We start from the raw sequence: 13748 nt of genomic DNA on the forward strand, positions 1-13748 counted from the left end.
GTATAACAAAGTCCCCTGGTCAAGGATAACAAAGACCCTTGTTCGAGTATAACAAAGCCCACTGATCGAGTATAAAAAAATCGCCTTATCGAGTATAACAAAGTCCCCTCATCGAGTATAACAAAGGTCCCTGATCGAGTATAACAAAGTTCCCTGATCGAGTATAACAAAGTTCCCTGATCGAGTATAACAAAGTCCCCTGGTCGAGGATAACAAAGTCCCATGCTCGAGTATAACAAAGTCCCCTGGTCGAGTATAACAAAGTCCCCTCATCGAGTATAACAAAGGTCCCTGATCGAGTATAACAAAGTTCCCTGATCGAGTATAAAAAAGTTCCCTGATCGAGTATGACAAAGTCCCCTGGTCGAGGATAACAAAGTCCCATGCTCGAGTATAACAAAGTCCCCTGGTCGAGTATAACAAAGTCCCCTTATCGAGCATAACAATGGCGCCTAGTCGATTATAATAAAGCCCCCTAATCGAGTATAACAAAGTCCCCTGATCGAGTATAACAAAGTCCCCTTGTCGAGTATTACAGAGTCCCCAGATCGAGTAAAACAAATTCCCCTGATCGAGTATAACAAAGTCCCTTGATCGGGTATAACAAAGCCCCCTCATCGAGAATAACAAAGTCCCCTGATCGAGTATACCAAAGTCCCCTGATCGAGTATAACAAAGTCTCCTTATCGAGCATAACAATGGCGCCTAGTCGATTATAATAAAGCCCCCTAATCGAGTATACCAAAGTCCCCTGATCGAGCATAACAAAGGCCCCTGGTCGAGTATAACAAAGTCCCCTCATCGAGTATAACAACGTCCCTTGATCGGGTATTATTAACTCCTCTGATCGAGTATAAAAAAGTCCCCTGATCGAGTATAACAAAGTCCCCTCATCGAGTATAACAAAGCTCCCTCATCGAGTATAACAAAGTCCCCTGATCGAGTATAACATATCCCCTGATCGAGTATAAAAAAGTCCCCAGGACGAGTATAACAAAGTCCCCTCATCGAGTATAATAAAATACCCTTATCGAGTATAACAAAGTCCCCTGGTCGAGGAAAACAAAGTCCCCTGCTCGAGTGTAACAAAGTCCCTTGGTCGAGTATAACAAAGTACCCTGATCGAGTATAACAAACGCCCCTCATTGAGGATAACAAAGCCCCCTGATCGAGTATAACAAAGTCCCCAGATCGAGTATAACAAAGTCACAAGATCGAGTATAACAAAGCCCCCTCATCGAGAATAACAAAGTCACCTGATCGAGTATAACAACGGCCCATAATCGAATATACCAAAGTAACCTGATCGAGCATAACAAAGGCCCCTGGTCGAGTATAACAAAGTCCCCTGGTCGAATATAACAAAGTCCCCTTGTCGAGTATTACAGAGTCCCCTGATCGAGTAAAACAAATTCCCCTGATCGAGTATAACAAAGTCCCCTGGTCCAGTATGACAAAGTCCCCTCATCGAATATAAAAAAGTCCCCTGATCGAGTATAGCAAAGCCCCATGATCGAGTACAACAAAGGTCTCTGATCGAGTATAACAAAGTCCCTGTTCGAGTATAACAAATTCCCCTCATCGAGTATAACAAAGTCCCATGGTCGAGGATATTAAAGTCCCTTGCTCGAGTATAACAAAGTCCCGTGGTCGAGTATAAATAAAGTCCCCTGATCGAGTATAACAAAATCCCCTGATCTAGTATAACATATCCCCTGATCGAGTATAAGAAAGTCCTCTGGTCGAGTAAAACAAAGTCCCCTGATCGAGTATAACAAAGTCCACTGATCGAGTATAACAAAGCTCCCTCATCGAGTAAAACAGAGTCCCCTAATCGAGCATAACAAAGGCCCCTGGTCGACTATAACAAAGTCCCCTGCTCGAGTATAACAAAGTCCCCTGGTCCAGTATGACAAATTCCCCTGATCGAGTTTAACAAAATCCCCTGATCGAGTATAACATATCCCCTGATCGAGTAAAACTAAGTCCCCTGATCGATTATAACAGAGTCCCCTGGTCCAGTATGACAAAGTCCCCTGATCAAGTATAACAAAGTCCCCTGATCAAGTATAACAAAGGTCCCTGATCGAGTATAACAAAGCCCCTGGTAGAGTATAACAAAATCCCCTAATCAAGTATAACAAACTCCAATCATTGAGTATAACAAAGTACCCTGATCGAGTATAACAAAGTCCAGTGGTCGAGGAAAACAAAGTCCCCTGCTCGAGTGTAACAAAGGTCCCTGGTCGAGTATAACAAAGTCCCCTGATCGAGTATAACAAAGGCCCCTCATTGAGGATAACAAACCCCCTGATCGAGTATAACAAAGTCCCCTGATCGAGTATAACAAAGCCCCCTCTTCGAATATAACAAAGTCCCCTGATCGAGTATAACAGCAGCCCCTCATCGAGTATACAAAAGTCCCCTGATCGATCATAACATAGGCCCCTGGTCGAGTATAACAAAGTCCCCTGGTCGAGTATAACAAAGTCCCCTGGTCGAGTATTACAGCGTCCCCTGATCGAGTAAAACAAAGTCTCCTGATCGAGTATAGCAGAGTCCCCTGGTCCAGTATGACAAAGTCCCCTCATCGAGTATAACAAAGTCCCTGGTCGAATATAACAAAGTCCCCTAATCGAGTATAACAAAGTCCAATCATCGAGTGAAAACAAAGGTCCCTCATCGAGTATAACAAAGTCCAATGATCGAGTACAACAAAGGTCCCAAATCGAGTATAACAAAGGTCCCTGACCGAGTATAACAAAGTCCCCTGATCAAGTATAACAACGGTCCCTGATCGATTATAACAAAGTCCCTGGTCGAATATAACAAAGTCCCCTAATCGAGTATAACAAAGTCCAATCATCGAGTATAACAAAGGTCCCTGATCGAGTATAACAAAGTCCCCTGATCGAGTATAACAAAGTCCCCTCATCGAGTAAAACAAAGGCCCCTGATCGAGTATAACAAAGTCCCCTGATCGAGTATAACAAAGTCCCCTGAACGAGAATAACAAAGTCCCCTGGTCAAGGATAACAAAGACCCTTGCTCGAGTATAACAAAGCCCACTTATCCAGTATAAAAAAATCGCCTTATTGAGTATAACAAAATCCCCTCATCGAGTATAACAAAGGAGTATAACAAAGGTCCCTGATCGAGTATAACAAAGTTCCCTGATCGAGTATAACAAAGTTCCCTGATCGAGTATAACAAAGTCCCGTGGTCGAGTATAACATAGGCCCCTGATCGAGAATAACAAAGCCCCCTTATCGAGCATAACAAAGGCGCCTAGTCGGGTATAACAAAGCCCCCTAATCGAGTATAACAAAGTCCCCTGATCGAGTATAACAAAGCCCCCTCATCGAGTATAACAAAGTCCCATGACCGAGTATACCAAAGTCCCCTGATCGAGCATAACAAATACCCCTGGTCGTGTATAACAAAGTCCCCTGGTCGATTATTACAAAGTCTCCTGATTGAGTAAAACAAAATCCCCTGATCGAGTATAACAAAGTCCCCTGGTCCAGTATGACAAAGTCCCCTCATCGAGTATAACAAAGTCCCTTGATCGAGTATTATTAACTCCTCTGATCGAGTATAAAAAAGTCCCCTGATCGAGTATAACTTATCCCCTGATCGAGTATAACTTATCCCCTGATCGAGTATAAGAAAATCCTCTGGTCGAGTAAAACAAAATCCCCTGATGGAGTATAACAAAGTCCCCTGATCGAGTATAACAAAGCTCCCTCATCGAGTATAACAAAGTCCCCTAATCGAGCATAACAAAGGCCCCTGGTCGAGTATAAGAAAGTCCCCTGCTCGAGTATAACAAAGTCCCCTGGTCCAGTATGACAAATTCCCCTGATCGAGTATAACAAAATCCCCTGATCGAGTATATCATATCCCCTGATCGAGTATAAGAAAGTCCTCTGGTCGAGTATAACAAAGTCCCCTGATCGAGTATAACAAAGTCCCCTGATAGAGTATAATAAAGCTCCCTCATCGAGTATAACAAAGTCCCCTGGTAGAGTATCACAGCGTCCCTTGATCCAGTAAAACAAAGTCCCTGATCGAGTATAACAGAGTCCCGTCGTTCAGTATGACAAAGTCCCATGATCGAGTATTATTATGTCCCCTGAAAGAGTATAACAAAGTCCCCTGATCCAGTATAACAAAGCCCCCTGATCAAGAATAAAAAGTTCCCTGATCGAGTATAACAAAGTCCCTGGTCGAGTATAACAAAGTCCCCTAATCGAGTATAACAAAGTCCAATCATCGAGTATAACAGAGGTCCCTGATCGAGTATAACATAGTCGCCTGAGCGAGCATAACAAAGTCCCCTGCTCGAGTGTAACAAAGTCCCCTGGTCGAGTATAAGAAAGGCCCCTCATAGAGTATAACAAAGTTCCCTGATCGAGTTTAACAAAGTCTCTTGATCGAGCATAACAAGGTGCCCTAATCGAGTGAAACAAAATCCCCTGATCGATTATAACAAAGTCCCCTCATCGAGTATAACGAAGGTCCCTAATCGAGTATAACAACGGCCCCTAATCGAATATACCAAAGTCCCCTCATCGAGCATAACAAAGGCCCATGGTCGAGTATAACAAAGTCCCCTGGTCGAGTATAACAAAGTCCGCTGGTCGAGTATTACAGTGTCCCCAGATCTAGTAAAACAAAGTCCCCTGATCGAGTATAACAGAGTCCCATGTTCGAGTATTATTAAGTCCCCTGATCGAGTATAAAAAAGTCCCCTGATCGAGCATAACAAAGCCCCCTGATCAAGTATAACAAAGGTCCCTGATCGAGTATAACAAAGTCCCTGGTCGAGTATAACAAAGTCCCATCATCGAGTATAAAAAAATCCCTGATCGAGTATAACAAAGTCCCCTGATCGAGTATAACAAAGTCCCCTTATCGAGTATAACAAAGTCCCCTAGTTAAGGATAACAAAGTCCCTTGCTCGAGTATAACAAAGTCCCGTGGTCGAGTATAACAAAGTCCCCTGATCGAGTATTACAAAGTCTCTTGCTCGAGTATAACGAAGTCCCGTGGTCGAGTATAACAAAGTCCCCTGATCGAGTATAAATAAATCCCCTGATCGATTATAACAAAGACCCCTGATCGAGTTTAAAAAAAATCCCCTAAGCGAGTATAACAAAGACCCCTGATCGAGTATAACTAAGTCCCCTGATCGAGTCTAACAAAGGCCCGTGATCGAGTATAACAAAGTCCCCTAATCGAGTATAACAAAGGCCCTTGATCGAGTATAACAAAGTCCCCTCATCGAGTATAACAAAGTCCCCTCATCGAGTATAACAGAGGCCTTTGATCGAGTATAACAAAGGCCCCTGATCTAGTATAACAAAGGCCCCTGATCGAGAATATCAAAGCCCCCTGATCGAGAATGACAAAGGCGCCTGGTCGAGAATAACAAATTCCCCTGATCGAGTATAACAAAGTTCCCTGATCGAGAATAACAATGTCCCCTGATCGACTACAACAAAGACCCCTGATCGTGTATAACAAAGTCCCCTGATCATGTATAACAAAGTCCCATGGTGGACTTTAACAAAGCCTCTCATCCAGTATAACAAAGTACCCTGATCAAGTATAACAAAGTCCCCTGGTCGAGGATAACAAAGTCCCCTGCTCGACTGTAACAAAGTCCCCTGGTCGAGTATAACAAAGTCCCCTGTTCGAGTATAACAAAGGCCCCTCATCGAGTATAACAAAGTTCCCTGATCGAGTATAACAAAGTCTCTTGATCGATCATAAAAAGGTCCCCTAATCGAGTAAAACGAAATCCCCTGATCGATTATAATAAAGTCCCCTAGTGGACTATAACAAAGCCTCTCATCCAGTATAACTAAGTCCCCTGATCGATTATAACAAAGTCCCTTGACGAGTATAAACAAAGTCCCCTGATCGAGTATAAAAAAGTCCCCTAATCGAGTATAACAAAGACCCCTCATCGAGTATAACAAAGTACCCTGATCAAGTATAACAAAGTCCCCTGGTCGAGGATAACAAAGTCCCCTGCTCGAGTGTAACAAAGTCCCCTGGTCGAGTATAACAAAGTCCTCTGTTTGAGTATAACATAGGCCCCTCATAGAGTTTAACAAAGTTCCCTGATCGAGTATAACAAAGTCTCTTGATCGAGCATAACAAAGTCCCCAAATCGAGTAAAACAAAATCCCCTGATCGATTATAGCAAAGTCCCCTCATCGAGTATAACAAAGGTCCCTAATCGAGTATAACAAAGTTCCCTGATCGAGTATAAAAAAGTCCCCTGATCGAGTATAAAAAAGTCCCCTGATCGAGCATAACAAAGCCACCTTATCAAGTATAACAAAGGTCCCTGATCGAGTATAACAAAGTCCCTGGTCGAGTATAACAAAGTCCTATCATCGAGAATAAAAAAATCCCTGATTGAGTATAACAAAGTCCCCTGATCGAGTATAACAAAATCCCCTTATCGCTTATAACAAAGTCCCCTAGTCAAGGATAACAAAGTCCCTTGCTCGAGTATAACAAAGTCCCGTGGTCGAGTATAACAAAGTCCCCTGATCGAGTATTACAAAGTCTCTTGCTCGAGTATAACAAAGTCCCGTGGTCGAGTATAACAAAGACCCCTGATCGAGTATAACTAAGTTCCCTCATCGAGTCTAACAATGGCCCGTGATCGAGTATAACAAAGTGCCCTGAACGAGTATAACAAAGCCCCCTGATCGAGTACAAAAAAATCCCCTGATCGAGTATAACAAAGACCCCTTATCGACGATAATAAAGTCCCATGCTCGAGTATAACAAAGTCCCGTGGTCGAGTTTAACAAAGTCCCCTGATCGAGTATAACAAAGGCCCCTGATCGAGAATAACAAAGCCCCTTTTTCGAGCATATGAAAGGCGCATAGTTGAGTATAACAAAGCCCCCTAATCGAGTAAAAAAAGTCCCCTGATCGAGTATAACAATGGCCCCTGATCGAGTATTACAAAGACCCCTGATCGTGAATAACTAAGGCCCCTCATCGAGTCTAACAAAGGCCCCTGATCGAGCATAACAAAGTCCCCTGGTCCAGTATGACAAAGTCCCCTGATCGAGTATAACAAAGTCCATTGATCGAGTATTATTAAGTCCCCTGATCGAGTATAAAAAAGTCCTCTGACCGAGTATAACAAAGCTCCCTCATCGAGTTTAACGAAGTCCCCTGATCGACTATAATAATGGCCACTGATCGAGCATAACAAAGACCCCTGATCGAGTATAACTAAGTTCCCTCATCGAGTCTAACAATGGCCCGTGATCGAGTATAACAAAGTGCCCTGAGCGAGTATAACAAGGCCCCCTGATCGAGTACAAAAAAATCCCCTGATCGAGTATAACAAAGGCCCGTGATCGAGTATAACAAAGTCCCCTGATCGAGTATAACAAAGGCCCTTGATCGAATATAACAGAGGTCCTTGCTCGAAAATAACAAAGGCCCCTCATCGAGAAAAACAAATTCCCCTAATCCAGTATATCAAAGTTCCCTGATCGAGTATAACAAAATCCCTGATCGAGTATAACAAAGTCCCCTCATCGAGTATAACAAAGGTCCCTGATCGAGTATAACAAAGTTCCCTGGTCGAGGATAACAAAGTCCCCTGCTCGAGTATAACAAAGTGCCCTGATCGAGTATAATAAAGGCCCCTAATCGAGAATAACAAAGCCCCCTCATCGAGTATAAAAATGTCCCCTGATCGAGTATAATAAAGCCCCCTGTTTTAATATAACAAAGATCCCTGATCGAGTATAAAAAAGTCCCTGGTCGAGTATATCAAAGTCCTCTAATCGTGTATAACAAAGTCCAATCATGGAGTATAACAAAGGTCCCAGATCGAGTATAACAAAGTCTCCTGATCGAGTATAACAAAGTCCCTTTATCGAGAATAACAAAGTCCCCTGGACGAGGATAATAAAGTCCCATGCTCGAGTATAATAAAGTCCCGTGGTCGAGATTAACAAAGTCCCCTGATCGAGTATAACAAAGGCCCCTGATCGAGAATAACAAAGCCCCCTTTTCGAGAATATCAAAGGCGCCTAGTCGAGTATGACAAAGCCCCCTGATCGAGTATAAAAAGTCTCCAAATCGAGTATAACAAAGCTCCCTGATCGAGTATAACAAAGTCCCCTGACCGAGAATAACAAAGGCCCTTGATCGAATATAACAGAGGTCCTTGCTCGAAAATAACAAAGGCCCCTAATCCAGCATAACAAAGTCCCCTGGTCCAGTATGACAAAGTCCCCTCATCGAGTATAACAAAGTCCATTGTTCGAGTATTATTAAGTCCCCTGATCGAGTATAAAATTGTCCTCTGACCGAGTATAACAAAGCTCCCTCATCGAGTTTAACAAAGTCCTCTGATCGACTATAACAATGGCCCCTGATCGAGTATACCATAGTCCCCTCATCGAGCATAACAAAGGCCCCTGGTCGAGTATAACAAAGGTCCCTCATTGGGTATAACAAAGTCCCCTGATCGAGTATAACAATGGCCCCTGATCGAGTATAACAAAGTCCACTGATCGAGTATAACAAAGTGCCCTTATCGAGTAAAACAAAGCCCCCTAATCGAGTATAAAAAATCCCCTGATCGAGTATAACAAAGACCCCTGATCGTGTATAACTAAGGCCCCTTATCGATTCAAATAAAGGCCCGTGATCGAGTATTACAAAGTCCCGTGGTCGAGTATAACAAAGTCCCTTGCTCGAGTATAACAAAGCCCCCTAATCGAGTATAACAAAGCCCCCTCATCGAATATAACAAAGTCTCCTGATCGAGTATAACAACGGCCCCTGATCGAGTATACCAAAGTCCCCTAATCGAGCATAACAAAGGCCCCTTCTCAAGTATAACAAAGTCCCCTAGTCGATTATAACAAAGTCTCCTGGTCGAGTATTACAGTGTCCCCTGATCGAGTAAGGCAAAGTCTAATGATCAAGTATAACAGAGTCCCCTAGTTCAGTATGACAAAGTCCCCTGATCGAGTGTAACAAAGTCCCATGATTGAGTATTATTAAGTCCCCTGATCGAGTATAAAAAAGTCCCCTGATCGAGTATAACAAAGCCCCCTGATCGAGTATAACAAAAGTCCTTCATCGAGTATAACAAAGTCCCCTGATCGAATATAACAAAGTCCCCTCATCGAGTAAAACAAAGGTTCTTCATCGAGTATAACAAAGTCCCGTGGTCGAGTATAACAAAGTCCCTTGCTCGAATATAACAAAGCCCACTAATCGAGTATAAAAAAATCCCCTAATCGAGAATAACAGTCCCCTCATCGAGTATAACAAAGGTCCCTGATCGAGTATAACAAAGTTCCCTAATCGAGTATAACAAAGTTCCCTGATCGAGTATAACAAAGTCCCCTGGTCGAGGATAACAAAGTTCCTTGCTCGAGTATAACAAAGTCCCCTGATCGACTCTAACAAAGTCCCATGATCGAGCATAACAAAGGCCCCTGATCGAGTATAACAAAGTCCTCTGATCGAGTATAACATAGTGCCCTGATCGAGTATAACAAAGTCCCCTGGTCGAGTATAACATATCCTCTGATCGAGTATAAGAAAGTCCTCTGTTCGAGTATAACAAAGTCCCCTGATCGAGTATAACAAATTCCCCTGATCGAGTATTACAAAGCTCCCTCATCGAGTAAAACAAATTCCCCTGATCGAGCATAACAAAGGCCCGTGGTCGAGTATAACAAAGTCCCTTGCCCGAGTATAACAAAGCCCACTAATCGAGTATAAAAAAATCCCCTAATCGAGAATAACAGTCCCCTCATCGAGTATAACAAAGGTCCCTGATCGAGTATAACAAAGTTCCCTAATCGAGTATAACAAAGTTCCCTTATCGAGTATAACAAAGTCCCCTGGTCGAGTATAACAAAGTCCCTTGCCCGAGTATAACAAAGCCCACTAATCGAGTATAAGAAAAGCCGCTGATCGAGAATAACAAAGTCCCCTCATCGAGTATAACAAAGGTCCCTGACAGAGTATAACAAAGTTCCCTGATCGAATATAAAAAAGTCCCCTGCTCGAGTATAACAAAGTCCCTTGCCCGAGTATAACAAAGCCCACTAATCGAGTATAAGAAAAGCCGCTGATCTAGTATAACAAAGTCCTCTGATCGATTATAACAAAGTCCCTTGATCGAGTATAACAAAGTCCCCTGATCGAATATAAAAAAGTCCCCTGCTCGAGTATAACAAAGTCCCCTGGTCGAGTATACCAAAGTCCCCTAATCGAGAATAACAAAGGCCCCTGGTCCAGTATAACAAAGTCCCCTGGTCGAGTATAACAAAGTCCCCTGGTCCAGTATGACAAAGTCCCCTGATCGGGTGTAACAAAATCACCTGATCGAGTATAAGATATCCCCTGATCGAGTATCAGAAAGTCTTCTGGTCGAGTATAAGAAAGTCCCCTGATCGAGCATAACAAATGCCCCTTGTCGAGTATAACAAAATCCCCTAGTCGAGTATTACAGCGTCCCCTGATCGAGAAAAACAAAGTCTCCTGAACGAGTATAACAGAGTCCCCTGGGCCAGTATGACAAAGTCCCTGGTCGAGTATAACAAAGTCCCCTGATCGATTATAAAATAATCCCCTGATCGAGTATAACAAAGACCCCTGATCGAGTATAACTACGGCCCCTGATCGAGTCTAACAAAGGCCCGGGTTCGAGTATAATAAAGTGCCCTCATCGAGTAAAACAAAGCCCCATGTTCGAGTATAACAAAGACCCCTGATTGAGTATAACAAAGTCCCCTAATCCAGTATAACAAAGTCCTTTGATCGAGTAAAACAAAGTCCCCTCATCGAGTATAACATTTGTCCCTGATCGAGTATAACAAAGTTCCCTGATCGAGGATAACAAAGTTCCCTGGGAGGATAACAAAGTCTCCTGGTCGAGCATAACAAAGTCCCCTGGTGGAGTATAACAAAGTTCACTGATCAAGTATAACAAAGGCCCCTGATCGAGAATAACAAAACCCCTTATCGAGCATAACAAAGGCGCCAAGTCGAGTAAAACAAAGCACCCTTATCGAGTATAACAAAGACCCCTGATCGAGCATAACAAAGACCCTCATCGAATATAACAAAGTCCCCTGATCGAGTATAACAATGGCCCCTGATCAAGGATACCAATGACCCCTGTTCGAGCATAACAAAGGCCCCTGGTCGAGTATAACATAGTCCCCTGGTCGAGTATAACAAATTCCCCTGGTCGAGTATTACAGAGTCTCCTGATCGAGTAAAACAAAGTCCCCTGATCGAGTATAACACAGTCCCCTAGTTCAGTATGACAAAGTCCCCTGATCGAATATAACAAAGTCCCTTGATTGAGTATTATTAAGTCCCCTGATCGAGTATAAAAATGTCCCCTGATCGAGTATAACAAAGCCCCCTTATCGAATATAACAAAGGTCCCTGATCGAGTATAACAAAGTCCCTGGTCAAGTATAACAAAGTCCCCTTATCGAGTATAACAAAGTCCAATCATCGAGTATAACAAAGTCCATTGATCGAGTATTATTAATTCCCCTGATCGAGTATTAAAAAGTCCTCTGACCGAGTATAACAAAGCTCCCTCATCGAGTTTAACAAAGTCCCCTGATCGACTATAACAAAGTCCAATCATCGAGTATAACAAAGGTCCCTGATCGAGTATAACAAAGTCCCCTGATCGAGTATAACAAAGTCAGCGGATCGAGCATAACAAAGTCCCCTTGTCGAGGATAATAAACTCCCTTGCTCGAGTATAACAAAGTCCCGTGATCGAGAATAACTAATGTCCCTGATCGAGTCTAACAACGGCCCCTGATCCAGCATCACAAAGTCCCCTGGTCCAATATGACAAAGTCCCCTGATCGAGTATAACAAAGTCCATTGATCGAGTATTATTAAGTCCCCTCATCGAGTATAAAAAAGTCCTCTGACCGAGTATAACAAAGCTCCCTCATCGAGTTTAACAAAGTCCCCTGATCGACTATAACAATGGCCCCTGATCGAGTATACCAAAGTCCCCTGATCGAGCATAACAAAGCTCCCTCATTGAGTATAACAAAGTCCCCTGATCGAGTATAACAATGGCCCCTGATCGAGTATAACAAAGACCCCTGATCGTGTATAACTAAGGACCCTGAGCGAGTCTAATAAAGGCCCGTGATCGAGTATAACAAAGTCCCGTGGTCGAGTATAACAAATTCCCTTGCTCGAGTATAACAAAGCCCACTGATCCGGTATAAAATATCCCCTGATCGAGTATACCAAAGTCCCTAGGTCGAGTATAACAAAGTCCCCTGGTCGAGTATAACAAAGTCCCCTGATCGAGTATAACAAAGGCCCCTGATCGAGAATATCAAAGCCCCTTAATCGAGTATAACAAAGGCCCCTGGTCGAGAATAACAAAGTCCCCTGATCGACAATAACAAAGTCCCCTAATCGAGTATAAAAAAGTCCCCTGCTCGAGTATTACAGAGTCTCTTGATCGAGTAATAGAAAGTCCCCTGATCGAGTATAAAAAAGTCCCCTGATCACATATAACAAAAACCTCTGATCGAGTATAACAAAGGTCCCTGATCGAGTATAACAAAGACCCTGGTCGAGTATAACAAAGTCCCCTATTCGAGTATAACAATGTCCAATCATCGAGTATAACAAAGGTCCCTGATCGAGTATAACAAAGTTCCCTGATCGAGTATAACAAAGTGCCCTGATAGAGTATATCAAAGTCCCCTGGTCGAGTATAACATATCCCCTGATCGAGTATAAGAAAGTCCTCAGGTCGAGTATAACTAAGTCCCCTCATCGAGTAAAACAAAGGCCCCTGATCGAGCATAACAAAGTCCCCTGATCGAGTATAACAAAGTCCCCTGATCGAGTATAACAAAGTCCCCTGGTCAAGGATAACAAAGACCCTTGCTCGAGTATAACAAAGTCCCGTGGTCGAGTATAACAAAGTCCCTTGCTCGAGTATAACAAAGCCCACTTATCGAGTGTAAAAAAATCGCCTTATCGAGTATAACAAAGTCCCCTCATCGAGTATAACAAAGGTCCCTGATCGAGTATAACAAAGTTCCCTGATCGAGTATAACAAAGTTCCCTGATCGAGTATAACAAAGTCCCCTGGTCGAGTATAACAAAGGCCCCTGATCGAGAATAACAAAGCCCCTTTATCGAGCATAACAAAGGCCCCTGATCGAGTATAACATATCCCCTGGTCGAGTATAACAAAGTCCCCAGGTAGAGTATCACAGCATCCCCTGATCTAGTAAAACAAAGTCCCCTGATCGAGTATAACAGAGTCCCCTGGTTCAGTATGACAAAGTCCCCTGATCGAGTATAACAAAGTCCCATGATCGAGTATTATTAAGTCCCCTGATCGAGTATAACAAAGTCCCCTGATCGAGTATAACAAAGCCCGCTGATCAAGTTTAAAAAAGTCCCCTGATCGAGTATAACAAAGTCCCTGGTGTAGTATAACAAAGTCCTCTAATCGAGTATAACAAAGTCCAATCATCGAGTATAACAGAGGTCCCTGATCGAGTATAACAAAGTCGCCTGAGCGAGTATAACAAAGTCCCCTGATTGAGAATAACAAAGTCCCCTGGTCAAGGATAACAAAGTCCCTTGCTCGAATATAACAAAGTCCCGTGGTCGAGTATGACAAAGTCCCCTGATCGAGAATAACAAAGTCCCCTGGC

The sequence above is a fragment of the Homarus americanus genome, unplaced genomic scaffold (assembly GCF_018991925.1).
Source record: "Homarus americanus isolate GMGI-L3 unplaced genomic scaffold, GMGI_Hamer_2.0 scaffold18703, whole genome shotgun sequence".
NCBI classification, from domain to species: Eukaryota; Metazoa; Arthropoda; class Malacostraca; order Decapoda; family Nephropidae; genus Homarus; species Homarus americanus.